The 26,974-nt window shown below is 36.2% G+C and overlaps 1 long non-coding RNA gene across 1 annotated transcript; it reads left to right on the plus strand.

The window, feature by feature from the left end:
• Positions 1-1,157: 1,157 nt before the first annotated feature.
• Positions 1,158-20,886, plus strand: LOC121256177. Its single transcript, XR_005938934.1, has 3 exons — positions 1,158-1,274; positions 12,753-12,756; positions 20,876-20,886. It is a non-coding gene; the product is annotated as an uncharacterized LOC121256177 (long non-coding RNA).
• The last annotated feature ends 6,088 nt before the right edge of the window (positions 20,887-26,974 follow it).

A 26,974-nucleotide genomic window follows, 5' to 3' on the forward strand; every position in this document is an offset into this window, starting at 1 on the left:
AACCGACGTCAGAGGGCCCTCAAAATAATCGCCGGAGCCCGTCGACCTTGTCTGGGCCGGTGGTGAGAAGTCACTCGTTGGTGGTCGAGGCGCTAGGGGCGACTTTGGAGGGCTCCGAGAAAGTGTCTTTCAAAAAAAGCAAGTCACCGGTGCAAGTACCTACCCTGGCCTGCCCTCAACACTATTGATGGGGCCTGTCGACCTTGTTTGGGACAGTGGTGAGGATACACTGGCCGGTGGTCGATGTTGTCTCCAATAAATCACAAAGAGAAAACTTGCAAAAAAAGAAAACCAGGTCATCAACACTAGGACCTACTCTGGACGACCCCCAGCAGGTTCGTCGGAGTCCGTCGACCTTGTCTGTGCCGATGTTGAGGGGTCACTCACCGGTCTAAGGTGGTAGCACGAAGGCGGCAGTTCTTGTCTCTCTGTAAGGTTTTCTATCGCACGTTAACAACTAGGGTTTATATTATAATTAATCAAAATGCAAAAACATCATCATTGTACTAAACATCCAACGTATAGATATCAGCATATGCTCTATGCTCACCTTGATCATCAATGTAGACCAACATCTCTATACATAACTTAAAATGTATAGATATTAGAGTTGTAAAACAAAATTATTAGATCAACATCTCAATGCAGATCAACATCTCTCATAGGAACACACTAGAATCCTTAGTGCAGCACCAGACCAAATGATTAGAGTTGTAAAACAAAACTTTATCCTATAATCAACTTTAAAAATGTCATTATTATAAAAAAAAGAAATGCTTCTTGCAATGGCCATTGAAACCGAGTATGCAAGTCAAAAGTCATTTTTCTTTGAAAGGATGTTAAGTATTATAGGGAGCTTGATTAAATTATAAGACAATGGAATATTATGCCATTAAATTACAAGACAATGGAATGGAAGGCAGAAGCTTCCATGGCCACTCAGATTGGACCATAGCAAGAAATTTCCATAGTGTCGAGTTTCCATCTTCATGGCCACGCAGGTGTATGCATGAAAACAACAATCAAGAAAAAGAAAATTAAATAAATCTTGAAACTTGAAACACAAGAACTACAAATGAGTATATATCCAAGTTAAAGGGTTCTAAAAAGCTCTGTTGTCATCATATCTTTATAAGTTACATCAAATGTGGTAGAAGTATATGTAAGGTCAATCCAGCTTTATACATGGAAGACAAACAATAAAAAAGAAAAAGTAAGTGGACACATGTTAATTAACTCACTTCTAGCTGGCTAATTGCTTGTGGATGATATTAGTGTTGTGCAGGGGCTAAAAAGTTGAAGACTACTCGCCCATAGTTCTTGAGAAACAGTCCAAGAGTTTTTTTTTAGTTCACATTCGTTTCTCTGATATAAGATTAGGATCAATAAGGTTCTCTTTATTGTGACTAAGAGGATTTATGATGTGTATAGTCATGGTCTATTGCTATTCCTATCAGTTTTCGTTTACTTGTTTCCAGATCAAAGTGTTTGGTTTTGAGCCTAGGATTCCATTAAAATCTTTTAAAATCTTTTCCCCTCTCACAATGTGTAACACAAGGACCTAGTTTTTGTATGGTTGGAATATGGATTTTTTTTTTTATTATTATTTGAGCTTGATATTTAGGTTTTTTTTTTTTTTTATGGTTTTTATGTTATGGATCAACTAATGATTTTATTTTGAGCTTTTGGCCCAACAGTTTACAGAACAAGGCCACACCCGTTTGTTTAAACCTTGGAAAACCTATCAGTTTATGAGCAGTTTTCCTCACCCACACGACTCTATTTTCCTCCCCATGCACGTTACTCTCTCATCTCTAGGGTTTTCTTTTGGTAATCCATTCATCTATATATATATTTACACGTTCATCATCCTCAACGAAAACCTAGAATAGCCGCTTCTTTTTTTTCTCCCTTTCCTCTCGGTTTCCCACTGCCACCGCACCACCTTAGGATATCCATTGCCCAGCCAAGTGAAATCATAGACAGCCACCCCTGGCGTTGCACCCTCACAGTTTTTCCAAAGCCACGACATCCCCCTGCTGTAGCATCGCAAGCCCTAGCCTCCATCCCCACGTGAAACCGACAACCACCTAGATATCCCTTCCATAAACCGTAACCCCCCACACGCACGGAAGACCACCACAAGTAGCTGACGTGGAAGCTGTACATCCTCTTCACGAAGTCAGCTCGTTGAGCCTCTGTTTTATCTCCAAAAAATAGAGCATCTTTGGAGGGCACTGTGAACCACAGCTACCACCCCACCTTCGTTCATGGCCACTGATCAAAACCACCATAGCCACTGATCTGCACCCTTCTGCCTCAACCACTGCTCTCTCTCTCTCTCGGTAACACCTCCATGCACACGCCATGTTTCACTCTTTCTATCATGACTTTGTCTCTCTCTCACCGTGTTTCTCCCTCTTACTCTCTCTCCCTTCCAGTGCACCGCCATAGTAACCACCACCACTAACGCATCTTTCGCATCCACCCAACTCTGTCGCAACTCCACTTCTCTCGGTGAGCCTCTACTTCGCAAATTGTTGTTTTATGGATGGGTGGTCCTATAAACACACCTCACGTAAAGTTGGTCTTGCATAAGATATTTTGTGTTGAAATTACAATGTTACCCTTTTAATTACAAGTCATGTTAGTCAGTTTTAATTTTTTAATTTGTAAAGGTGAGCATCATTTTTATTTTATAATTTTCTACAAACTCTTAAATACATAATTTTTATAAGTGATTTAAATTGTTTCTTTCAAAGGTATGTAAACATTAATGTTGTATCGTTTTTATTATGATCTAGTTTATTAAATTTTTGATGTATAATTTAAAATATTTTGTTATAATTATATTACTTAGTAATAAATTTTATAATTTGATTTCGATAGTAAATAGCTTAGATTTTTATATCATAGTCGGAGTTATTAAATGGACATTGATGATTTTAGAAAGTGATGATTTATTTTGAGGTTATGAGAATTTTAGGTCTTGAGGAATTAAAATAAGTTATTTTAGAAGTTTAGGCTTAAAAATCGAAATATGTGCTTGATTGAAAATTTAAGGAAATTACGTGATTATTTTATACGTGAAGATTAATTATTGTTCGGCATTTTGAGGAAAGTTTTGAAAAAAGCTAAGAAGTCCAGGTAAGTGGGGTTTCTATCCTAGACTTTGCATTAAAATAAAATGAGTTGAGGTTATTTTTTGGAAAATATGCATATTTGGTTATGAAAAGAAATTTGAACTACCTCATTTATTTGTTCTGCATTACTCATGAGATTCTGTTTAAGAAGAAAGTATTCTTTGTCATGACTGTTGTAGACATGAGTTTATTTTTGACATTTTGTTTCTGAACTTTGCAAAAGGGAGTGAATATAAAATTTTGTGCATAAATTATGTTTTTATGATCTAATTATGTTCTGTTCTGAAGATGTTCTCTACTCTGATATGATATGATGTGATTTCTAAAAACCTCTAGCATAACATTTTTTTCTATTTCTGTTCTATTTTGACCTTACCATGGGTGTAAAATTGTGGCATCTGTTCGGGTTGGTACCAACTTTTTCTGTTTCTGGTGCACTCACTTTGGAAACAAAGTGGTTTTCTACGTGGACTTTCCTATGTGCATACTCGGGGCTCTGAGAATGAATAAAGGGAAGATTCACATTCTGTTTCTGCTCGGTTAACTACCGAGATTTGCACAACCCTACCACAGGGGTTAAATATGGTACCTGTTCTGATATGATAAGATAAGATGTGATGTGATGTTTCAATTTATGCTATGCCAAAGGGATTTTGATTATGAATATTTTTTAACTTTCGCTCTGATATTTTTTATAACGTGTTCTGACGTTGCATTTTGAAAACAAAAATTCTGATTCTGTATTCTGAAAGAAAATATTTTGTTCTACATTCTGAACTCTGTAAATCTCATGTTTACACACTAGTATATGTCCTCTGCTTACTGAGTTGTTGATAACTCAACCCTTGTCTCCATATATTTTTCAGATAATTTTGATGGTTCAGCTGGAGAACAAGAATAGGAAGTTTTAGCAAGGTGTGATGATCGTAGTGGAATAAGTGTCTAAGGGTACAAGTGCTTATTTGAGAGTCGTAGTTTGTAAATTGATTTATTTTCGATTATTTTGATTTGATGAATTAAGGATATTTTCAATTCTTTGGAGAGTTCTAATTTATGTTATTGAGAATTTTTTTCTTGTTCCTATGAAGGAACATAGATTTTTGGGTTGAGTGAATTAGTATTTTATGAAATTTTATGGACTTTATAGTTGTGTTATTGAAGTTGATATTAGGTATTAAGAGCTAACTCTCCGGGCATTCGGGATCGGGCCATTACACTATGTTTGTAGATAGAATTGAGAAAAATATACAAATTCAACCAACATCACAGTAAAAAAAATTCAAACATATTTACCTAATCGTCAAAACTCACGGTAGGGAAGTGGTGTGTCACAGGTGCTTTTGGGCAAAGCCTTGAAGAAGGAGGGTTGCTGGGGAGTTATCGGAAGTAGTTGTTGAAGTGGTTGTTAAAGAGGGAAAGTCGTTGCTGAAGAATAACTGAATAACGGTAGGGAAAAAGGTTTAATAAAACAATGAGTTTTGTAAGAGAATATTAAGTGAGCGTTTTGTTCTTTTGCCATGCGTTTAGACTTTAGTGAAAAAGGTGAGTTTTGAACAAATTGTAAGTTTGTGCATTTTGAGTTATTTTAATTATCCTTTTGGATAGTTTTGTTGATCTGGGTTCTCCTCTACGTGTATATAAATAGAGATGGTGAGCCTAATGAATTCATTCTGGAAAGTTCATTCTTGATTCTTGGAGGTTGAGAATTCCTCGAAAATTCTCTACAAGGTTTATAATAAAGCCTTGTTCATGAGCATTTTTTGTGTTGATATTCTGTGAGTTCATGTTGAGTTGCATTCTAGGTTCAAAGCAGAGAAGAATCAAGAACATTACAAGTGCTATCAACAGTCGTCGGTCTTATTAATGGGAACCAAGATGGACCTAGTCTTAAAGATCTTTTGCAAGTTCCAGAGGGGCTAATTACAAGGTCAAGAGCCAAGAAGATTAAGAAGGCAATAAAAGGATCGGTGCAATCCACTTGGGACGAGTCTAGAAAGAGCTCAACACTCAAGATATAAAAGAAGGAGAACCAGTTTTGATACACTTGATACAAACTGTGGAAGATATGACTTAGAGTTATTGTTTGAGCATATTGTTATTGAAGGCTTTCAATTTGTTCAAATCAATTAAATGATTTATTTTATTAGTTATAGGAATTAGTATAGAATAATCAAGTTTGATGATACTTGGCCCACAAATGTTTTATGAACTAGGGTTTCAAAAGAAGTTTTTAAGGGTAGTTTAGGGGTTGTTTTAATTTGCAGCTAGAGTTTCTTTAAGGAAGGCCTTGTATTTCGCCCAAGGGTATTTTGGGAAAGGATTTTATGTTAACTTAAGAATTTTGAGGGATTGAGATATGTAAGTTACTGTAGCCGAGTACTGTAGCTGTGACACTATTCACTCGGGGGTGTGTTTGGAAGATGGGGATTTATTTTTGCTAGGGTTTTAATTAGGTTTTGGTTTAAATACTCTTTATAGCCTCATTTTTATTAGTTTATGAAATTTAATGCATTTATTCATTATGAGTTGAGTTTATCTCCTCTTGTTCTTGAATGAACTTTTAAACTTATCAAAGGTAAATCACAATCTTTGTGGCTTTCTTCCCTATAATTTGGGTTCTTGAGACAGGTTCTTCAACGGGTCTAGATTTTCATATAAACTAGGTTCTTGAAACGAGTTCCTCAACGGGCCTAAAATTTCCATTGGCTTGATTTTGGATTTCTTGAGTGAATTTTCAAATTGATTGTTGGTTCAAGGGATTTCATTCCCACGGGTTCATATCATTTGGTATTCAGAACTCGGTTTCCAATCAAGTCTGATTCTATTTTTTAATTCTTGCATCTTTAAATTTAATTCTGGACTTCATTGTTCTTGGGTTGCAAAAAAAAAAAAAAAAAGTAGGCTGCTGAAATCCTTAGGGTTTTTGGTTTGCCTAAAATTTGAATCACTTGGGGCTTCAAAATTTTAGGGTTTCTTGCATCTCTAAGTTTATCAATTGCTTGGAGTGTCATTTTATTATTTTTCTTCTACTTCATTGTCAATTCTTGTGTGCTTGAATTCAATTGTTTGATTTTCACAATTGAGTATTGCTACTTGTGATTGAATTAGAGAAAAGAAAAGAAAGGAAAAGAAAATAAAAGAAACGAAAGGAAAGGAAAATAAAATAAAATAAAATTCGAAAAAAAAGAAGAAGAAAAGAAAAAGTAGCATATTCAAAGGTTGCTACATAGTTACAACAAAGAGAAATAAAGACATTTGCTAATTGAGTTTTATCATCAAAGGGGCTTAATACATCTTTCTAGTTGGTATCTTGTTTTTTAATTACTCTTTTCCTCATATAAATTCCTTGAGTCTCGTGTCATTTTATTCCTTCCTTATTTCTTGTTCTTGTTTCTTGGATCTATATTACTGGTTGGAATAATACAAGGTTGCATTGTCTTGATTTAGTTCAACTAGCTCTTAAAGAACTTGAGCGGGAAAACTATTGAGGTAAAAGGCAAGAGTGTATGAGACTATTATTGGGAAAAAGTCAATTAAGAGTGAAACACAAGTGGAGTGCCATTATTCGAGTGTAAATACGTAAGGGAGTGTGTGATATTTTTCACTAACATTCTTTTAGTGCAGGACATTACGATGTCTCATAGGAGTAACTCATCACCAAAGGAGATGGCAGATAACTCATCATTTGTGTTGCAAGCCATGCAACAAGAGTTTGACCGGTTGAACTTAGTGTTGGGTGAAGTGAGGGATATGATGGATCATCAAGAAGCGGTAATTAGAAATCTACAGAGCAGGAGATATAGGAGGCGACGTGAGTCTAGTGTTATGGGAATGAGAATGAAGAGTATGGTGATTCTCTTGTTGCCAGGCATGCACTCAATACACAAATGAAGATGGATGATATAGAGCAGCAGAGTGAGAACATTTTTCATACTAGATGCCACACCAACAATAAGGTATGTAGTATGATCATTGATGGGAGGAGTTGTATTAATTTGACTAGCACTACTTTAGTTGAGAAATTGAATTTACCTACCTTGAAACACCCTAAACCATACAAGTTGAAGTGGTTGACTGACTGTGAGGAGGTTAGGGTAAATAAGCAAGTGCTAGTTTCTTTTTCAATTGAGAAATACCAAGATATGATGCTTTGTGATGTAGTGCCTATGCATGCTGTCATATTTTGTTGAGAAAGCCGTTATAGTGTGATAGGAAAGTGGTCCATGATTGGTTAAGAAACATTTACAGTTTTGAAAATGATGAAAAAATAATCAAACTTGTTCCTTTAACTCTAACACAAGTCCATGAGGACCAACCACAGCTGAAAAGTGAGATTGATAAAAAAAAAATAGTAAAAGTGAGGATGAGATTGAGGAAAAAAGAAATAGTGAGACCGAAAGCGAGAGAGAGAGAGAGAGAGAAATGAGAGAAAAAAGATGAGGGTGTGGCCAAAACCTCAAGAAAAAGAGAGAGTGAGTTGAAAAACAATTGTGAGGCCGAGAGTTCAAGATGGAGACCAGTTGAAAAATAATTGTGAGGTCAATAGTTCAAGATGGAGACCAGTTGAAACTGAAAAGTGAGGTTGTTCAAAACAGAGGAGAGTGAAAGAAAAAAAGAAAGTGAAAAGGAAAAAGAGAGTGAGAGGAAAAACAAGAGAAAGAGAGAGTGAAAAAGAAAATAGAGAGGTGACTGAGAGTCAAGAAAAAAGAGTGGAGCCACAAGAGGAAAAAGAAAGAGATTGCAGAGAGAAATAGAAAGACAAAAGTGAGTTTTTCTGCTAAGGCAAGCTTTTATACTAACGAATCTAATGACTCTTTGCCTAGTGTTGTTGTTTCTTTGTTGCAGGGATATGAGGTCATGATTCCTAATGGCGTGTTTAGTGGATTGCCACCTATTGGAGAGATAGAGCCTTACATTGGTTTTGTGCCAGTTGTGACGATCCCTCCCTGACCTTTCTTTGAAGAACATGAGTCATTGACACACTTGAAGGGACAAAGTAAGTTGAATAGAATGCATGCCAAGTGGGTACAATTCATTGAGACATTTCCTCATGTAATCAAGTACATACAAGGTAAGGAAAATATTGTGATTGATGTTTTAGCAACAAGGTATGTCCTTGTCATGATTTAAATGCAAAGTTAATGAGACTTGAATATGATAAAAAAAATTGTATGTTAATGATGATGGCTTGGTTGGTGTGTATGGAGTACCTGAGAAAGCATCGTTTGGTCAGTTCTATAGACTACATTGGTATTTGTTTAAAGAGAATAGACTTTGTGAGCCTACTAGTCTTATGCGTGAGTTGCTTGTGCATGGATTTGGTTTGATGGGTCATTTTGGTGCAAAGAAGATTTTGATGGGTTATCTACCCCTCATAACATCATTAGTTGTTATGAGTTTCTAAAGAACTCCCAAAAACACGAGACCAAAACATCAAAGCTAAACGGAAGTCATTTTCCAAAAGTGGTGTGGGTCAGAACGAAGGTCCCATCCTCTAGCAGACTTGAGAATATTTGCCTAGACGGTCGGACGTTTATATCCAAACCCAATTTCATGGCTATTTCCTTATCCTCTACAACAGAGTTCTTAGCTTGCTCTAGATGTCTTGACACAAAAGTCATGTCTTGCTTAAGTCTTAACATCTTTTGATGGTCCAGTGTTGAAAAATCGGCATCGGACTCATCGATAATATCTACAATCTTTTTAGTCGCTGAGCTGACACCTTGAGCAATTCTAAGGTACATTGACGACGAGCCTCCATGGTGAACTAATCCTCTATTATTTCACAGATTCTATCCATACTTAATGGTCTTGTGTACCAGGTACAACTTCTATCACTCCGAGTAGGGAATGACAGTGGGTAAATACAACAGTGAGATTTCGAGAAATCTTAGTAAGTAAACAAATAACGTGCAACATATATTATAAGCATATGAAGCAAACTTAACAATGAATGCAAGGACATGAACTTATACTTATGCACTTGACCTTCCAAAAGACATCGTGTAAAATCATGACATTTCATAACTTTTGCTTTCGTAAACATTCTTTCTTCATTTCAGACTTGTTCACTAACATACTTATGAGTTCGTGGCCTTTCTTACCTTATGACATATAATTGGATATCTCACGGTTCCCTTATGTATTGTGTGTTCCCCGCTAGTTATCGCAACAACCATTGGCCACTTTGACCAAGGTGACTACATCTTGTCTTTCATATAATGCAGCTCACATTTCACCTTCAACGTAGGTGCACCCACTAGCTTAAAGTACGATCTTGCATTCGAGATAGGCCGACGGTATTGCGTCGACCCAAGGACATCCCTCCATTTTAAACTCAATTGAGAGGATAGATGAGTCACATTAGGACACTCCCCTATCTCAACATTTGGGGTCGTGATAAAAACTTTACTAAAAAAAAGACTTTTTTCCTTTCAAAGGGTTTTCACAATCCTAATGCATGTGACAGACAATGAACTTAAAACTCTCATAAGACACATGAAATGCCGAAATGCTTCATTATAACTATGACACCCCCAATCCCCGATTGGGATAGAATGGAGACTTAGAAAGTCGGGACATACAATACAAGGTTACATACCCTCATTCATGACAATTAATATGCAATACATCCTAGTATGCAACTAGCAATATTCAATAATCGCAACGGAAATAAAAGGTTAAGGTGAAAAGTATGCCAGGATAACTAAAAGATTTCAACTTCATTAGATAATCATCATGTTCAAAATACTAAAGTAGCATAGACCTATATACAAAGTCATATCAACTTTTTCATGAGATCCAAAGCATAAAGGACTTAGGCAATGAACATCAAAATTAAGTTCAACTTCCTCTCCAGATCGGCTCTCTCCTCAATCATGCGGATCTAGTGCTCCATCAATCCCGTCTTGGTCAATCCCTGACACAACTTCTATCATTCCGAGATAGTGGTCCCATAAAAGGGTGAGATTTACTTGAAATCTCAATAAGTTAAACAACTATGATGGACACCAACATGGACCTAGTTTTAAAGATCCTTTGCAAGTTCCAGATGTGGGCCAATTATAAGGCCAAGAGCCAAGAAAATCTAGGAGACAATACAAGGATTGGTGCAATCCACTTGGGATGAGTTTAGCAAGAGCTCAACATTCAAGATGGGCTTGAAAATGAAGATTCAGTTTTGATTTATTTGATACAAGCTATGGAAGAGGACAACAACATGACTTAAAGGCTTTAGGCACTTGAAGGCTTTCAATTTATTTAATTCATTTAAATGACTTATTTTATTAGTTTAGAATAATTGGGTTTATTATGAGAAAGACATAAAGGGGGAGCCTATTCAAGGGCATGTTGGGAAAGTTATTATTTTGTTGAACTGGGATTTCAAGACGTTACTGTAGCCACGATACTATTCATTCAAGGGTATTTTGGAAGAAAGAGATTTATTTTGGTTAGAGTTTTATAATCTAGGTTCTTGAAATGAGTTCCCAACGGGTCTAGATTCTCCATCTGTTGACTTAATTTTTGACTTTCTTGGGTGAGTGTTCAAATTGATTTCGCTCCGACGTTCTTTAAAAGAACTCATTTGAAGACTGTTGACTATTCTTCGTCAACCCGGGGGTTACCACTCTAATATTAAACACTCTAAGGTGGACAGAGGAGTTCCACTAGGATAATTCCCCATTCTAGACTTTGGGGTCGTGACAAAATGATTTTCATGCAATGTTTTGGAAAATATGTTTCATGGCATGCGCATATGTAGCAAGTTTTATAAAAAATGACATTTATATGCAATATACTAAAAATGGTGAAAATATCACATGTCTTGTAAGTATGTACTCAATGTATCATATAACATGATGTTTTATGCTCAAAATGATAATTGAAATATAAATGAACATTTATCAATAATTCATAAATAATCTATCAATGTGAAATTTAAAGGCCAACTTACAAACTTCTGTAGAAATTCAAAATTAGCATCATAGCAGTGTAAATCATATGTATACTAAGTTAGGATTAATACTCTTATGGATAGGTTCAAAATCAAAGGTTTAAAAAATTGAGTATTTACAAAAATACCCTTAGACTTTCAAAAATTTTCATTTAGGCCCTAAATTTTCACTAATTGTAAACGAACTCCAAATTTAACTAGATTTCATGGACTTCATATTTTTTGCATTCTAAAACCATCTATGCCTTTGGATTTTCAAATTTTAAAGTGGAACTTGTCTAATTAGTCCCACCCGATGGCATGCATCCTAGTTAATGCCTATGTGTTTTTTAAACTATTGATCCCTATGAATGCATGCATATGAGATTTTTTTTTAATCACTAATGATCATTAACATCTTTAGCGATTTGAACCCATAAGAATAGAATCCCTTGAACCTACAGTTAATTTGAAAACTCACCCAAGAAAGCCAAAATCATGTTAATGGATAGAGAATCTAGACCCGATGAGAACTCGTTTCAAGAATCTAGATTATATTAAAATCTGGACCCGTTGAAGAATCTATCTCAAGAACCCAGATTACAAGAAGGAACACCACAAAGGTTGTAATTTGCTTTTGATAAGTTCAAAACTTCATTCTAGAATAAGAGAAGATAAACTCAACTCACAATGAATAAATTAATCAAATTTTATAAACTAATTAAAATGAGGCTACAAAGAGTATTTAAAGCAAAACCTAATCAAACCTTAGCCAAAATAAATCCCCATGTTCCAAAAATGCCCCTGAGTGAATAGTATCATGGCTATAGTAACTCGCTACAATAACTCTTGAAACCCTAGTTCCTAAAAAGTAACTTTCCAAATAAGCCATTGGCCAAAATAAAAGGTCTTTCCAAAAACCCTAGTTCATAAGAAATAACACATATGTGGGCCAAGCATCCTCAACCCAATTATTCTAGACTAATTCTTATAACTAATAAAATAAGCTCATTTAATGAAATAAACAAGTCCATGGCCTTTAATCACATATTCATAATAATTGGCCCTAATTTATGTTGCACTGTTCCATAGCTTGTATCACGTGGATGATCATTGGATCTTCATCTCTCAAACCCATCATTTAATCAAAGCTAAGAAATCCTTAATCACCAATATGCTTAAAACAGATTCATGCTTGATAATCAAAACAAGATAGATTTAAAACCTATCATGGCATGCTTCTAACCACAAATGTAACCTTCCATAATCATGTTAGGACAATGATAAATCATATAAAATTATGCTTAGGACATTCCATAGCTAAATTTTCAATTAAAAACATTCAATCATTCAAGCCTTCCTTTAATTGACCCAGTTTTGCATTAAGCATCATAACCTTCTCAAAACTCAACCAAGTTTCATACCAACACTTGGAAACAAAGATTTAAATGCTAGCTAAGATCAAAAGGAAGAGAACTTAAAACTTTTGTGGCTTTCCAAGTACTCTAGACTGCCTTACACAAGAACACTCAAGAACTCACCAAAACTCACTCGGCTTGCACTCTTTTGATCTCTAAGAGGGGGAAATGCTCTCAATGCTCAAAATGATGCTTGGAGCTGTGGTGTGAGTGAAATGAGAAGAGGAGGGAAGTATTTATAGGTGGCCAAGGGGTGAGGGGCGTTGCCTAGGTGCTTGGTGATTGGATGAAGTGGGAGGTGCTCAAATCTGGAGAATTTCTAGATTTGCTTGCATGAGCTTAGGTCACTTGTGCAGAATGAAATAGTGCCCTAAACCACCATCATTTCCTCCCCACAATAGGAGCAAGAGTCCTGTAGATGATTCCAGGTCGTGGGGCATCATTTGGGTGGCAGAAGATCCCTCAAACCACCCTTGAAAACTAGTAGATAGAGGTGGTTTTGTGGGTGGCACAAAATAGTTTAGTTTTTTATTTTTGGGGCAGCAAAAATGAGTCAAAATCCTTCAGGATGGTCATGAGACATTTTGGTGATTGGGTGGAGAAGGAGGTGGCGTGGGGTGGTGGTGCAAACTATGGCAGGAGGCCGGTTTGGATCTTTGCAATGGTTGATGCAACCAATTTCGTCCAAGGCTCAAATTGAGTTTGGGAGGATCTGATGAGGTGTTTAAGGACCATATTACCCTTGAGGAAAAACCGCAAAATGTTGGGCTCAAGGGCAATGCACAAAACCGATTGAAGCATGGTTTGGGCTTGTTATGTCATTTTTCTTAATGACATGTGGGATGGTTTAGTTAAGGTATTAACATGGTCTAATCATAGTTTAAGGGAGTATTAATTCAAGAAAAGTTGAATTAAAAGTTTTAAGAAACGATTAAGCATGATTTAGGTTCAAAGCATGGCTTAAAGTGCACTAACCACAAGTATGATGGTTAATGGCTTTAGCCAATTTTCAAAACTTAATTTGGGTACTTTGAGTGTGATTTGGGCTTAAGGAAACTAGTGGTATGGTATATTGGGCCTTTGGTCTTTGAATGGTGAAATGAGTCCAAACATGGCTTTGGGTCTTGTGGGCTTGAAAAGAGCAAGGCTCCAATCTACACCAAAGGCCTTATGCCTTCCTATACTTGGGCCAAAAATAGCCTTGATTTCCTAAGGGTTTGGTTCAAGGTTTTCTTGGGCTAGGCCCATGAATGCACTTGGGTCCAAAAAAAAAACCTCACCAAAATTACTAATGGGTTTGCCTCTCTTAATCCTTCACTTATTAACACTAAGTACCATAATTAATGCTAATCTCACTATCAACCTGAATGAAAGTGATTAACCCATAATTAAGAGTCTAATCTAGAGTACTCAAGGGTTAATCAAGGTTTAATTAAACAAGGTGTTACAATAACCATTAGACGTTCATGCATGCAATATATATCGCGTTACAACTTGAAAATATTAGAACATGCGAACATGTTCCTTTATCACAATTTGAAGTCATTCACATCAATCAAGAGCATACATTCCAACCAATTTTCATGAGCAAGAATCATTCTTAACACATTAATCTTAAAACACCAATGATCTTACTTCATCCATAGGGTTGGCCAAAAACTCTTATGTAGGGAAAGATGCATTCCAATCAATTTTCATGAACTTAGAATTTTCTGATGTATTGAGCAAAGTCTTTAATAAAGAATTCTCATGGATGACCGAAACATTTTCTTATGGTTATGGATGATATTTTCACGAACTTATTCCCATACCAAAATGATGAAATGACAAACACTCATGTTCAAACAAGCATAATACAAACCGAAACCCTATCATGGCTTCTTACTCCATTTTTCATAACATACACATCTTCCATAGACCATTTTAATCATACTTTAAAAATAATCATGTCAAGAGAAGTTCATAGCACATGGAAGAGCAACAATGTCACAAATGACCATACAAAACCTAAACAATCAACAAGTTCACAAATCATATGCATAAAATATCCAAATACAAGTTAGAGGTGTACTTACAAAAATCTGAAATATGTATCTCTAGCAAGCTGAGAAAATTTCATGTAATACTAGTTAGGATCATTGTTCACGAAAAACCCTAACCCATGTGTTCATGTGTAGTGCTCTTTACATCCTTTTCTTCTTCCAAGAAAAAGTCTTCATGCATTCAGACCCTCCTTTCTTGAATCCGAAACTAGACTATAACAAACACTAGCTCGTGATACTCACTAAGGCCGTGACTCTCTTACCTCAAAAACACCATGCTTTGAGGCTTAAAACAAGTAGGGTTACATTTATCTTTTTTTGAAGAAAACCCTAACCTAGCCGTGTATGTGAGATTGTGGATTCATGTGAAAATCTTTCAAAGATATGGGTTATCTCCTCTAGCTCAAGTGTGTATAAGTGAGCATTATAAGTGAGCATGAGTTCTAGATGAACTATGTTTAAACTGAATCTTCACTCTCTCTTGAAGCTGTGCACGTGTGTGTATAGAACAAAATAAAAGTTGGTTTCACACCTTCTAGGTTTTCCTCTTGCAAGTATCTCTTCACTTTGCTTATACTCAAAAGGATGTTTGGGTGGAAAGAAAATATTGTGGACAGTGTTTGGTTGGTAAGAAAGTGATAGAAACCTGAAGGAAAAAGGTGATGACTGAAACTTGCAATAGCAACACTGATATGAACCCGCGGGAATGGATTCCCTTGAACCCACAATCAATTCGAAAACTCACCCAAGAAAGCCAAAATCAAGTCAAAGGATGGAGAATCTAGACCCAATGAGAACTTGTTTCAAGAATCTAGATTATATTAAAATCTAGACCCGTTGAAAAACCTAAAGCTTTCGTTACCCCAAAATGACCACTCCAGTTATATGTAAACTCAATGAATGGTAAGCAATACTCCGACAAACGTTCATGCAACACGTTAATCAATGACAAATGATACTTCCACAAATGTTCATGCAACACGTCAATGAATGGCAAATGATATTCCCACAAACGTTCATGCAACACATCAATGAATGACAAATGATACTTCCACAAACGTTCATGTAACACGTCATTGAATGGCAAATGATATTTCCACAAACGTTCATGCAACACAACAAAAGTCTTCCTTACACCAAGGTTACCCAACAAACCACCATGTCTATCACACACACGCAACTTACGCATAAAACTAGTAGGCATAGAAAATCTATTCTCTCTAAACAAGTACCAATCTAGTTTATAGAACTTACCAAACGATGCTTTCTCAAATGTTCCACACTCACTAGCAAAGTCACCATCATTAGCATGCAATTCCTTATCATATTCAAGTCTCAACAATTTTGCATCTAAAATGAAGACAAGGACATACCTTCTTGGTAAAGCATCAACCACAAAATTTTCCATACCTTGTGTGTATTTGAATACAGGAGGAAAGGTATCAATGAATTCCTCCCACTTGGCATGTTTTCTATTCAACTTACCTTGTCCCTTCAAGTACTTCAAGGACTCATGTTCGTCAAAGAAAGGTCGGGTAGGAATTGTTGCACCCGACACACAATCAATGTAATGCTCTATCTCTCTAATAGGTGACAATCCACTAAACACACCACTAGAAATCATGACCTCATATCCCTGCAACAAACAAACAGCAACACTAGGCAAAGAGTCGTTAAATTCGTTAGTATAAAAGCTTGCCTTAGCATAAAAGCTCACTTTTGTCTTTTTGTTTCTCTCTACATCTCTCTTTCTTTTTCCTCTCGTGGCTCCGCCCTTTTTTTCTTGACTCTCAGCCACCTCTCTATTTTCTTTTTCACTCTCTCTTTCTTTTGATGTTTCGGCCTCATTCTCTTTTTTCCTCTCACTCTCTTTTTCCTTTCATCTCTCTTTTTTTCTTTCACTCTCCTCTTTTTTTGAAGTCTCGGCCTCACAATTGTTTTTTAACTCATTCTCTCCTTTTCTTGAAGTTTCAGCCTCACCCTCATCTTTTCCCTTAGGTGGTTTGGTCTTCCCCTTTGTTATAGCTTGATCATTTTTGTCTCACTTTGGTTTCCAAGGAGTACTAGAAACCAAAGTATACCTTGATGTATCCTTTCTTTTCAACTGCCTTTCTACCTTCATAGCCATGTGTACCATGTCTTCTACCTCCACATAATGTTGTAACTCAACTACATTGGCTATCTCCCTATTCAACCCACTAAAAAATATAGCCAATCGTGGCCTCCCGATCCTCCACTACATTAGCTCAAATCATAGCCACCTCCATCTCCTGATGGTAATCCTCTACACTCTTAGACCCCTGTGTATGATTTTATAGTTTTTGGTAGAGGTCTCTATAGTAGTGGCTAGGTACAAATATCCGCCTCATGATAGATTTCAACTCTCTCCAAGTTTCTACAGGTCTCTCAAGATTCCTCCTCCTATTGGTCACTAATTGATCCCACCAAATACTCGCATAATTAGTGAACTCAATTACCGCCAACTTCTCCTTCTTCTCCTCAGAGTAATTAAGACAATCAAACACCAACTCTATTCTTTTCTCTCACTCTAAATAAACTTCAGGGTCAGTTCTACCTTGGAATGATGGTATTTTCATTTTGATGCTCCTAAGGTTCTTATCTACTCCATCTCGACCCCTTGGCTTTGCCCTAAGTCCTCTTTCACGCCTAACTCCTCTATGTCTACCGAAACCAACTTCAGATGTTAGGTCTTCCACATCCTCACCATACTCTCCATTCTCAATACTAGGCTCACGTCGCCTCCTATCTCTCCCACCTTGCAAATTTCTAATCACTGCTTCTTGATGATTCATATTATCCCTCACTTCACCCAACACCAAGCTCAACCACTCAAACTGTTGTTGCATGGCTTGTAACACAAAGGATGAGTTATTTGCCATCCCCTTTGGTGATGACTCACTCCTACGAGACATCATAATGTGCTACACAAAAGTAATGTTAGTGGAAAGCCTCACACAATCTCTTATGTGTTTACATTCGAATAACGGCACTCCACTCGTGTTTCACTCTTAATTGGCTTTTTCCCGATAATAGTCTCACACTCTCTTGCCTTTTACCTAAATAGTTTTCCCGCTCAAGTTCTTTAAAAACTAGTTGAACTAAATCAATACAATACAACCTTGTATTATTCCAACCAGTAATATAGATCCAAGAAACAAGAAACAATGAAGGAATAAAATGACACGAGATTCAAGGAATTTATACGAGGGAAAAAGTAATTATAAAACAAGATATCAACTAGAAAGATGTATTCTTCCCCTTTGATGATAAAGCTCAATCAACAAATATTTTTCTTTCTCGTTGTTGTAACTATGTAGCAACCTTTGAATATGCTACATTTTCTTTTCTTCTTCTTCCTTTTTGTTTTTAGTTTTTGAATTTTTTTTTCTTTTTTTTTTTCCTTTCATTTCTTTTCTATTCTTTCCTTTTCTTTCCTTTCTTTTCTTTTCCTTTTTCTTCTCTAATTCAATCACAAACAGCAATACTCATTGTAAAAATCAAGCAATTGAATTCAAGTACACAAGAATCGACAACGAAATAGAAGAGAATCAATGGAACGACACTCCAAGCAATTGACAAACTTAGAGATGCATTAAACCCTAAAATTTTGAAATCCTAGGTGATGCAAATCTAAACCAAACCCAAAACCCTAAGAATTTTGGCAGCTAACTTTTTGTTTCTGCATTTTTTTTTTTGGCAACCCTAGAACAATGTAGCTCTAGAATTAAATTGAAGGATGCAATAAATTAAAAGATAGAATCAGACCTGATTGGAAACCTGGCTCTGATACCAAATGATATGAACCCGCGAGAATGGAATCCCTTGAACCCACAATTAATTTGAAAACTCACCCAAGAAAGCCAAAATCAAGTCAAAGGATGGAGAATTTAGACTCGATGAGAACTTGTTACAAGAATCTAGATTATATTAAAATCTAGACCCGTTGAAGAACCTGCCTCAAGAACCCAAATTACAAGGAGGAACGCCACAAAGGTTGTGATTTGCCTTTGGTAAGTTCAAAAGTTCAATCAAGAACAAGAGGAGATAAACTCAACTCACAATGAATAAATTCATCAAATTTCATAAACTTCTTAACATGAGACAACAAAGAGTATTTAAAGCAAAACCTAATCAAACCCTAGCCAAAATAAATCCCCATCTTCCAAAAATGCCCCTGAGTGAATAGTGTCACGACTACAGTAACTCGCTACAATACCTCTTTAAACCCTAGTTCCTTAAAAGTAACTTTCCAAATAAGCCTTTGGCCAAAATACAAGGCCTTCCCAAAAATTCCATCCTCAAACTCAATTATTATAGACTAATTCATATAACTAATAAAATAAATCATTTTAATGAAATAAACAAGTCCATGACCTTCAATCACATAATCATAATAATAGGCTCTAATTTATGTTGTACTGTTCCATAGCTTGTATCACGTGGATGATCACTGGATCTCCTTCTCTCAAGCCCATATTGAATATTCAGCTCTTGCTCAACTCGTCCCAAGTGGATTGCACCAATCCTTGCATTGCTTCCTTGATCTTCTTCGCTCTTGGTCTTGTAATTGGCTTATCTGGAACTTGCAAAGGATTTTTAAGTCTAGGCCCACTTTGGTTCCCATCAAATACACAAAATGGCCAAAGGTCCTAGGGTTTTGGGCTCCTTGCATGGATGCCAAGTGGCGTGTAACCTTATGACTCCTTCCTCTAGCTCATCATTTAATTGTGTTGGGAAAGAAAAGCACCTTTTTTTTTTTTACATGTGGCTCCTCCTTCTTCCAAAACTGAAATTCACTTCCCCTTTTGCCCTCCATTTCATGTCTTTGTGTGCCTCCTAGTTTTATGCGTACGTTGCTTATGTGTGATAGACATGGTGGTTTGTTGGATACCTTTGGTGTAAGGAAGACTTTAGACGTGTTGCATAAACGTTTGTGGGAGTATAATTTGTCATTCATTGACATGTTGCATGAACATTTGTGAGAGTATCATTTCGGCTCATTCCCTTTTATAAACACTTAAAAAGCTTCTTGCATGAACCAAACTCATGCATGGATGCCAAGTGGCATGTAACCCTATGCCCCCTTCCTCTAGCTCATCATTTAATTGTTTTGGGAACCAAAAGCACCTTTTTTTTTTTTTTTTTACATGTGGCTCCTCCTTCTTCCAAAACCGAGATTCACATTCCCTTTTGCCCTTCATTTCATGTCTTTGTGTGCCTACTAGTTTTATGTGTAAGTTGCTTATATGTGATAGACATGGTGGTTTGGTGGGTACCTTTAGTGTAAGAAAGACTTTAGACGTGTTGCATAAATGTTTGTGGGAGTATCATTTTTCATTCATTGATATGTTGCATGAACATTTGTGGGAGTATTATTTGCCATTCATTAACGTGTTGCATGAACGTTTGTGGGAGTATTGCTTACCATTCATTGAGTTTGCATATAATTGGAGTGGTCATGTTGGTATAAGGAAAACTTTAGATGTGTTTCATGAACGTTTGTAGGAGTATCATTTGTTATTCATTGAATTGTTACATGGACGTTTGTGGGAGTATCATTTGCCTAATTATAGTGTGCATATAATAAAACCTTGCATACTATTATTTCTTATTCTTCTTTCAAAATTGTTTATGATTTTAATCCATTTACTCATTCAGCTTTGATACTTTTGCTTATTGATTATAGGAGTAGCTTGGATGGACCTTTTCAAATTGTTGAGAAAATTAATGATAATGCATATAAAGTGGATCTTCCAATTGAGTATCATGTTTTTTCTACTTTCAACGTTTCTGACCATTCTTCATTTGATGTAGGTGGAGATGCAAGGTCGAATCCTTTCGAGGAGAGGCGGAATGATCGGCACCAAGATTGACCTAGTCTTAAAAAATCCTTCGCAAGTTCTAGATGGGCCAATTACAAGGTGAAGAGCCAAGAAGATCAAGGAGACAATGCAAGGATTAGAGCAATCCACTTGGGATGAAGCTAGCAAGACTCCAACACTCAAGATGAGCTCTAGAGAAGGAGATCCAGTTTTGATCCACTTGATACAAGCTATAGAAGACATGAGCTAGAGTTATTGTTTGGACCTTGTTTAATTTATTAAAAGGGCTTATTTTATTAGTTACAGGAATTAGTCTGGAATAATGGGGCTTAAGGATGTTTCAATTACATATGTTTTATGTTTTATGAACTAGGGCTTCAGGAGAAGTTTTTAAGGGTAGTTTAGGGATGATTTTAATTTGCAGCTAGGGTTTCTTTTGGGAAAGCCTTGTATTTTGCCCAAGGGTATTTTGGAAAAGGATTTTATGTTAACCTAGAGTTTTGGGGGGATTGAGATATGTAAATTATTATAGCCGCGATACTATTCACTCAAGGGTAGTTTTGGAAGATGGGGATTTACTTTGGTTAGGATTTTAATTAGGTTTTGGTTTAAATACTCTTGGTAGCCTCATTTTAATTAGTTTATGAAATTTGATGAATTTATTGATTGTGAGATGAGTTTATCTCCTTTTGTTCTTGAATGAACTTTCGAACTCATCAAAGGTAAATCACAACCTTTGTGGCATTCTTTCTTATAATTTAGGTTCTTGAGAGAGGTTCTTCAACGGTCTAGATTTTTATATAATCTAGGTTCTTAAAACGAGTGCCTCAACGGGTCTAAATGTTTCATTGGCTTGATTTTGGATTTCTTGGCTGTGTTTTCAAATTGATTGTGGGTTTAAGGGATTCCATTCCCACGGGTTCATATCAAAGTGGTAGAGTTATGAGGTTGGAGATTTTTGCTTGTGGGCTTCCTATGGTACTACCATGACTTTATAGTGTGTATGCCCCAACCCTAGACCAATTGGAGCCCCTCGTATTTTATCACTTTGCCATTGCTTAGTGGAAAACCAATTAAGGGAGAAGTGGCAAAGTTATGAGGTTGGAATTTTTCGCTTGTGGGCTTCCTATGGTACTACCATGAGCTTACGGTATGTATGCCCCAACACCTAGCCAATCGGAGCACCTCTTATTTTTACCACTTTGCCCATACTTAGTAGAAAACTAATTGGAGGGCAAAGTAGCAAAGTTATGAGGCTGGAGTTTTTTGCTTGCGGGCTTCCTATGGTACTACATTAACCTTATGGTATGTATTCCCAAACCTCGGCCCAATCAGAGCACCTCTTATTTTTAGCACTTTACCCTTACTTAGTAGAAAACCAATTGAGAGAAAAGTGGCAAAGTTTTGAGAGAAAAGTGGAAAAGTACCATAGGAAGCCCGCGGGCGAAAAACTCCAACCTCATAACTTTGCCACTTTTCCCTCAATTGGTTTTCTACTAAGCAATGAATGACAAATGATACTCCCACAAACGTTTATGCAACACGTCTAAAGTCTTTCTTACACCAAAGGTACCCAACAAACCACCATGTCTATCACACATAAGCAACTTACGCATAAAATTAGTAGACAAACAAAGACATGAAATAGAAGGCAAAAGGGGAAGTGAATCTCGGTTTTGGAAGAAGGAGGAGCCACATGTAAAAAAAAAAAGGTGTTTTTGGTTCCCAACACAATTAAATGATGAGCTAGAGGAAGGGGTCATAGGGTTACACGCCACTTGGCATCCATGCATGAGTTTGGTTCATGCAAGAAGCTTTTTAAGTGTCTATAAAAGGGAAGGAGCCAAAATGGTACTCCCACAAATGTTCATGAAACATGTCAATGAATGATAGCTTTCCAACGCATCAAGAATCGCATCAATCCAATATTTGAGTGGAAAGTTACGATCAAAATACTAAAGTATGTCCAGGCTGTCTCCTAACGCATTTTGGACTCTGACTTTTTCTCTTGATTGGAATTACTCTCAAACCCCATCATTATCCTTATTTGAAGAGTCCTACACACATTGAAAGTTCTTAGGTTGTTCCAACGTCTTGCCCACTTAAAAGTACTTTGAATTTGACTGGGCTATGACTTGCTCTTTTATAGACCTCGAAATTAAACATAAAAATCTGCTTAGGAGTATCCCAAAAGAAATAGAAACTCAATTCAAGAATACACATTAATTCCTATAATTTCTATTCATATTTTAGCATTTTCGTCCAATAGTAGTGTATTTTAGAATACACATTATACCTCCTAACTTGCTTATTATTAGTCCCTAGCAATTTCTATGCAAGAGAGATGCAAGAGACTAAAGAAAATATTAAAATAGCCCATCGATGCACATTTTCCAGATTCACATATCAAAGCAATCTAAGGAATATAATAACTCATCAAGATCAATACACCTGTTGCAATTCACAGATTGTGTGTATGCTCTCCAAACCATAACCATCTTACCACAAATCTTGACACATGCAACATCAAGAACGTCTCAAGCAAAAGGTTCAACTCTATAACTCACGGATATAATAGTGTTTCGTGTAAGGGCTCTCTCTATGGAGTTGACAAGTGGTGTGCACACAATCACATAGAGATTTAGGTAATTATGAACAAGAAACAAGTAAGCATTGATCTTATGATAAGAACACTAACAAATGAGAATTTCAACCATTCTTTCCACAGGCTTACTTGAGATCAGAATGGTCAAAATAAAAGGTTGTAATGTGGGTTAGATTAGGCTAGATGACAAGAAAAGGAAAATATTTCAAAAACTTCCAAGTACATACCTAAGGAATCTTATTGAATATCTCAATAAACCACATCTATCACTTCTTGATGTACTCTTCAACCTTTCAAATCACCGAATAATCCCTTTTTTTTCATTTGTTACTTTATTATTTTCAGCTCAACAATTTGGTGAACATATGTCACCCTGATATTTTACTATTTCTACCCAGTCTTGGTATTTTTGCCTTTGAAACTCACTCACTCGAACACCTTTAACTCATGTTCTTCCCTTTTTTCTCAATTTTTTTTTTATTCCTTGCAAAAAATGAATTCCACATATAGTACACACTTGGAAGCAACAAGGGTAGGGAAAGTCAGTGTATAGGTTATACTCCAATGTCGAGAGGTATGGACAATATAGGTATATGAAGAAAAAAGGCTATATGTGTTTATTGGCTCAAAGTTGGATACTAGGGATCTATAATTCAAAGGGTTGGCTTGGAAGGCACAAACGTTAATCCTAAATTGACCTTCATCATATCTCAAGTATATCTGTCATCATACCACAAACCAACCATACAATGATATTCTCAAAAGAAGTGTCCAATCGAAAAAATAATGAGCGCTTATCACAATTTTCAGCATTTGTTGGCTCTCAGTCCTCTCCAAAACTCACAAATAAAGACTTAAGGAAAATAGTTCTCTAGATACATGTGTTAAACCACCATCTTACCACAATGCTTGGATAAGTGCATTAGAAATCCTGTGAATACTTCAGCATAATAATCAAGATGGATTTGTTGAATTCACTAAGATGGCTAGGAATGAAAATGAGTACACATGTGAAAATGATACACGTGTGATGCAAATAAAAAAAATTTGACATATGAAAATATGCCAGAGAGTTCCAATAAGCATTTTAAATACTAAATTTGCACCACCACCCCCCAACTTAAATGAAATATTGTCTTCAATGTTTAAGAATCAAATTTGAATGGGAAGTAACTAAAAATGGTATAATACACCTGATGAGTGACGTGGGTAGCTCACTAAGCACCAAATATGGTAACCTGAAATGAAAAAATGAAACTAACTTGCAAACAAAAACAAAGAAAACAATAGCAAACAAAAAGGAAAAGAAAGAAAATAAGAAAACAAAAACAAAACAAAACAAACAAAATAAATAAAGAAAAATATACATGCATGGTGTGGTCAAGGTTGATAGACCGGATCCACAAGTGTAATGTCTTCCACTTCCAGAACTTGCCTATCAATTAATACTTTAAGGCGCTGACCTTTATTTTAAAGATATGATCATCCTTAGGATTCTCTATTTCTACCGCCCCATTTGCAAAAACATTTTTCACTACAAAAGGGCTGGTCCACCTAGACCGAAGTTTTCCTGGGTGCTTATAGAGACTAGAATCATATAAGTATACTAGGTCATTAGGCTTAAATGTCTTCCTATCAATATTTTTATCATGAAACTCATTCGTTTTAGCCTTATAGATTTTAGAGTTCTCACAAGCATTGTTTGTCAACTCCTCAAACTCGATCAATTGAAATTTCCTAAGCACACCAGCATTCAATTTCGAAGAAATACTAACAGAAAAAGTGTCACCTCGACCGAGAAATACATGTTTAAGACCTGAGGTCAGTGGGTTCAATTCCAATTAGGGACTATCCATGCTCGAAGGAATCTACTTTTCAATTTTCTTATACAGCTCCTCAAATTTCAGTTACCTAATATGTGGGTCATAATCTTGAGGTTCATAAAAAATAGCAACAACATCAGATGAATCATTCATAATATCAAACTCATAATTAAAAAGAAAATATTTAAGGGAATCAGAATCATGAGTTATGTGAGCTCCCTTGTCTACGAGTGCGTCAATCATTTATGTTTGTTGGCACTCATCATCCTCCCTGGGCTGCCTACTGATGTGGAATATATTGACCTCCATGGTCATGTTTCCAAAAGATAATTCTATCAGCCCATTCCTACAGTTTATAAGTGTATTAGCCATAGCAGGGAAAGTTCTACCTAATATGAGATGAATCTTAGAGTCAAACTCAACAATCGACTGAGTATCCAAAATTAAAAAATCAACTGGGTAGTAAAACTTGTCAATTTGGATCAAAACATCCTCAACTATCCCTCTCAGATTCTTAAATGAACGGTCAGCCAATTGAAGCACAATAAAAGTAGGCTTAATTTAACTCAAACCAAGCTACAAATAAATGGAATATGACATCAAATTTATACTAGCTCCTAAATCTAGCAAAACTTGCCCAAACTCATGATTTCCAATGCTGCATGCAATGGTTGGAAAACCAAGATCCTTGTACTTCGAAGGAATTCGCTGCCCGAAAGTACAAAAAAAGATGAAGAAAAAGAGAGTAATAGAGAAAAAGTGAGTGAAACATAAAAAGTGAGTGGAAAGAAAAGAGAGAGTGAAGAACATGAGAGAAAAACAAAGAAAAAATTGAGTTTTTATGCTATGGCGAGTCTTAGTACTAATGAACTTGATGTATCTTTGCCTAGTATTATTGTCTCTTTATTGCAGGGATATGAGGTCGTGTTTTCTAGCAGTGTGTTTAGTGGATTGCCACCTATTAGGGAGATAGAGCACTACATTGATTTTGTGCCAAGTGCGACAATTCCTAACTGACCTTTCTTTCAAGAACATGAGTCCTTGACACACATGAAGGGACAAGGTAAGTTGCTGATTATAATGCATGCTAAGTGGGAGGACTGTATCGATATTTTTCCTCATGTATTCAAATACACACAAGGTATGGAAAATTTTGTGGTTGATACTTTAGCAAGAAGGTATGTCCTTGTCTTCATTTTAGATGCAAAATTGTTGAGACTTCAATATGATAAGGAATTGCATGCTAATGATGATGACTTTGCTAGTGTGTATGGAACATGTGAGAAAGCATCATTTGGTAAGTTCTATAAACTAGCTTGGTACTTGTTTAGAGAGAATAGATTTTGTATGCCTACTAGTTTTATGCGTAAGTTACTTGTGTGCGATAGACATGGTGGTTTGTTAGGTAACCTTGGTGTAAGGAAGACTTTCGTTGTGTTGCATGAACATTTGTGGGAATATCATTTGTCATTCAATGACGTGTTGCATCAACGATTGTGGAAGTATCATTTGTCATTCATTGATGTGTTGCATGAACGTTTGTGGGTGTATCATTTGCCATTTATTGACGTGTTGCATGAACGTTTGTGGAAGTATCATTTGTCATTGATTAACGTGTTGCATGAATGTTTGTGGGAGTATTGCTTGCCATTAATTGAATTTGCATATAACTGGAGTGGTCATTTTGGGGTAACGAAAGCTTTAGGTGTGTTTCCCGAACATTTGTGGAAGTATCATTTGCTATTCATTGAACTGTTACATGGATGTTTGCGGGAGTATCACTTGCCATTCATTGATGTGTTGCATGAACGTTTGTGGAAGTATCATTTGTCATTGATTAACGTGTTGCATGAACGTTTGTGGGAGTATTGCTTGCCATTCATTGAATTTGCATATAACTAGAGTGGTCATTTTTGGGTAACGAAAGCTTTAGGTGTGTTTCACGAACATTTGCGGAAGTATCATTTACTATTCATTGAACTATTAATGGATGTTTACAGGAGTATCATTTGCCATTCATTGATGTGTTGCATGAACGTTTGTGGAAGTATCATTTGTCATTGATTAACATGTTGCATGAACGTTTGTGGGAGTATTGCTTGCCATTCATTGAGTTTGCATATAACTGGAGTTGTCATTTTGGTGTAAGAAAAGCTTTAAGTGTGTT

The sequence above is a fragment of the Juglans microcarpa x Juglans regia genome, chromosome 3D (genome assembly GCF_004785595.1).
Source record: "Juglans microcarpa x Juglans regia isolate MS1-56 chromosome 3D, Jm3101_v1.0, whole genome shotgun sequence".
Classification (NCBI taxonomy): Eukaryota; Viridiplantae; Streptophyta; class Magnoliopsida; order Fagales; family Juglandaceae; genus Juglans; species Juglans microcarpa x Juglans regia.